The following is a 3,418-nucleotide window of genomic DNA, read 5'->3' as shown; positions in this document are numbered from 1 at the left end:
GTCTGGGAGTGCATAAGACCAGAATAAAGAATAAAGCAAGAGGGCTTCCCTGGTGGCACAGTGGTTGAGAGTCTGCCTGCCGATGCAGGGGACGCGGGTTCGTGCCCTTGTCCAGGAAGATCCCACATGCTGCAGAGCGACTGGGCCCGTGAGCCATGGCCGCTGAGCCTGTGCGTCCGGGGACTGTGCTCCGCAGCAGGAGAGGCCACAACAGTGAGAGGCTCGCATACTGCAAAAAAATAAAATAAAGTGAAATAAAGCAAGAAAAAACAAACACGTAACTGGATGTAACATGACATCATATCAAAGTCAGTGAGGAAAGGATTAAGGATTCATAGAGTATCTTAATGACATAGCATAGAAATGGAGCTTTTTTAAAGCCAAACCATGAGCAAGTATAGGAATATAATTAATATAATTAACTTCCTGGATAAAGAAAAGGACCACCAGTAGGAGGTGTGAAAGATGGCTTTGAGCCAATAGCTAGTTTATGTCCAAAAAAGTCAGAGTGAGGTAAAGACTTCTTTTTCTGTATCAGCCAGATAATATTATTATTCCATGTAAGATTATAATCTCATTCTCTGCAATGTCCCAGATCCCGGAATGAAGCTGGAAGTTAAAATGAACAAACAAACACAATCCCTATTTGGATTTGCAGACACTGAGGTGGGAGCCAGTCCACTCACAGCAGTGGGATGGGAGGGAGTCCTCATCTGAGCCCTGGTGCCTGTGACAGGTGGGCTTGAGTGGCACTGGCAGCAAGATTTTCACGGCTGTGAACCTTGCTCTTGTTTCCAAAGCTCAGGTGTGCAGGAGGGAGGGATTGAGCGAGGTGCTGGGTCCCTCTGTAAGGGAGCCTCAGTTTCCCCATCCTGAAGCTAAGAGGGTTGACCTCTGTTATCTCTAAGATCTAAACCTCCAAGGGTGAATTTGCATCATTACACCTGTTTGTTTTATTTTTTATTTGTTTTTAGTTTTGGCCACACCTCACAGCTTATGGAATCTTAGTTCCCTGACCAGGGGTCGAACCTGGGCCCTCAGCAGCAAGAGTGCAGAGTCTTAACCACTGGACCACCAGGGAATTCCCTCATTACACCTGTTTAATAATCCATCGTGTGCCTTCTTAATGGACTGTCTCTAAGGGCTCAGTGGCTCAGTTCAATTAAAGTGAGTCCTTGTCAAGCTACTACATGTAAAGGCAAAATAGTAAGAAATGATGTTCCATTGTTACTAATGGGCTCTTACAACCTCCTGGGCTGTGTGTGTGTGTGTGTGTGTGTGTGTGTATTTGCTATTGTCAACGGTCCTCTTTTAGTAGTACTTGTTAAGTATTCTATTTTTTTGGTGGTATTGAGCATAATATGCTAATATGTTTTCCTTTACATGCTAATACTATTTATCAACTTCTTTAGAGATGCTTATTTAATGTATATTAATCCCCAAAGAAGGCAACTTATTAATACCCGGGAGGCATTATTTTAGAAAGTATGTACTGTCAGATAAATTGCGTTAAGTTTTGCCAGGGTCAAGAAAGGGAGCAAGTTTCTCAGCCACTAAAAGCCTCGTGCCGAAGCCAGAACCCAAGGAGCTACGTATCTGCTTTACTTCAGTGTGTAGTTAACGAGGGCAGCTTTGGCAGAGAATTAGGGCAGAATCCATCCCAATTCCCAGAGTAAAACATCAGAATTAGGTTTTTATATATTTTTCCAGTTATGTTTATGCACATAGAAGCATTTACCCAAAGAACTTTTATATACACTATTCTATATCTTTGCTTTTTATCAGGTAATAATATCCCATCAACACCACGTATAGTTATTACACAAATTTCAACTGCTGTGAATACAAGCCCACAGTCCCCTATTCCACATCCTTAGGGTCAGATGTATTTCAGTAGTCACAATTTTTCAAAGTTTGGAAAGATAATACTCTTTATAATAAATTCCCAGAAAGGTCTGGGGAGGCACTTCTTTTTCAACCATACTGATATTTCTGCAGTGTAACAAATGAATATTCACACTGACTGGAATGAATAAAAGCTATCAACAACACAGAACAGATTCACCAACAAATATGTACACTGCAAACTCTTTTTAAAACTTCAGTGTCCAGAATGTTTGGATTTTTGAATTGCTGATATAGATGGGTATCACACTACTTGGAGTCACTGGATTTATTATCCATTTTCCTATGGATGGAACTCAGGTTATTTTAGGGATTTTATTATTAAATACGGGACTGAAATTAACATTTTTAAAAATGCATCTTTGGAGAAATACGAGGATATATCCTTAGGATGAATTTCCAGAAGTAGAATTGATATTGAAAAGGAAGTCAATTGACATGTGATTTTACATTTTGGTAACTATCGCCAACTTCCCTTCCAAGGGAAGTTGCACCAATGTAATATTCTCACTAGCAGTATATGAAAGAGTCTGTTTCCTTGTACTCCTCCTGTATTAGATATCTGCTGGGCTGCTGTAACGAAGTACCACAACTTGGGTGGCTTATGTGGTATAAATGCCTTGCCTCACAGCCCTGGAGGGTAGAAGTATGAGATCAGCGTTGGCAGGGCTGGTTCTGTCTGATGGCTATGATGGACAGTCTGTTCCAGACTCCACTCTCAGCTCCAGTAACCTGGGACATTCCTTGGCTTGTAGACGCCTGTCTTCTCCCTGTGTTTTCCCCCTTACATGTCTCTTTGCCCACATTTCTCCTTTTTATAAGAACGCCAGTCCCATTGGACTCGGGTCCACCCTAGTGGCCTCATCTTACCTTGATCGTCTGCAGGGACCTGTTTCCAAATAAGGTCACGTTCGCAGGTCCTGGGGGTTAGGGCTTCACCGTGTGATGGGGACTCAATGCAGCCATAACAGCTCCCAACAGGGACTATTAGGAAACTTTCCCAACATGGTAAGTAAAAATTAGTATCTCATGATTTCAGTGTCCTTTTCAAGTTGGATTTGAATATTTTATTTAATTTTGTAAACTTTTTATTTTGAAATGAATATAGATGCACAGGAAGTTGCAAAAATAGTGCGTGGAGTCCTGTAAGTCCTTCACCTAGCTTCCTCCAAAAGTGACATCTTCTAGAACTGCAGTATAATATTAAACCCAGGAAATGGACATTGGCATAATGCTGTGGACGAGACTACAGATCCTATACTGTTCTCATCAGTTTTCACACCTACTGTGTGTGTGTGGTAGGTACGGGTTGCTGTTCTATTCCATCCTGTGCTTGGATCTCGTGGGCAGATCTGTGCATCCATCCCTACAACCAAGGTAGAGAAGCACAGAGAACCTTGTCATCCTACCCCCTTGATCACATCCTCCACCCCACCCCATCCCTGCCCTCCCAGCTACACTGATCCACTCTCCACATCCAGTTCTGCCATTCCAAGGATGTTACAACAACGGT

General features: G+C 42.3%; 1 non-coding gene across 1 annotated transcript; it reads right to left on the bottom strand.

Annotated features, from left to right (window-relative positions):
* Nucleotides 1–1,008: 1,008 nt before the first annotated feature.
* TRNAK-CUU (transfer RNA lysine (anticodon CUU)) lies at nt 1,009–1,081 on the bottom strand. The gene has a single exon. It is a non-coding gene; the product is annotated as a tRNA-Lys (tRNA).
* Between the last annotated feature and the right edge of the window lie 2,337 nt (nt 1,082–3,418).

Source organism: Mesoplodon densirostris, chromosome 14, assembly GCF_025265405.1.
Source record: "Mesoplodon densirostris isolate mMesDen1 chromosome 14, mMesDen1 primary haplotype, whole genome shotgun sequence".
Lineage (NCBI taxonomy): Eukaryota > Metazoa > Chordata > Mammalia > Artiodactyla > Ziphiidae > Mesoplodon > Mesoplodon densirostris.
The sequence above is the reverse complement of the archived record's forward strand: the minus strand, read 5'-3'. Positions and strand labels throughout refer to the sequence as shown.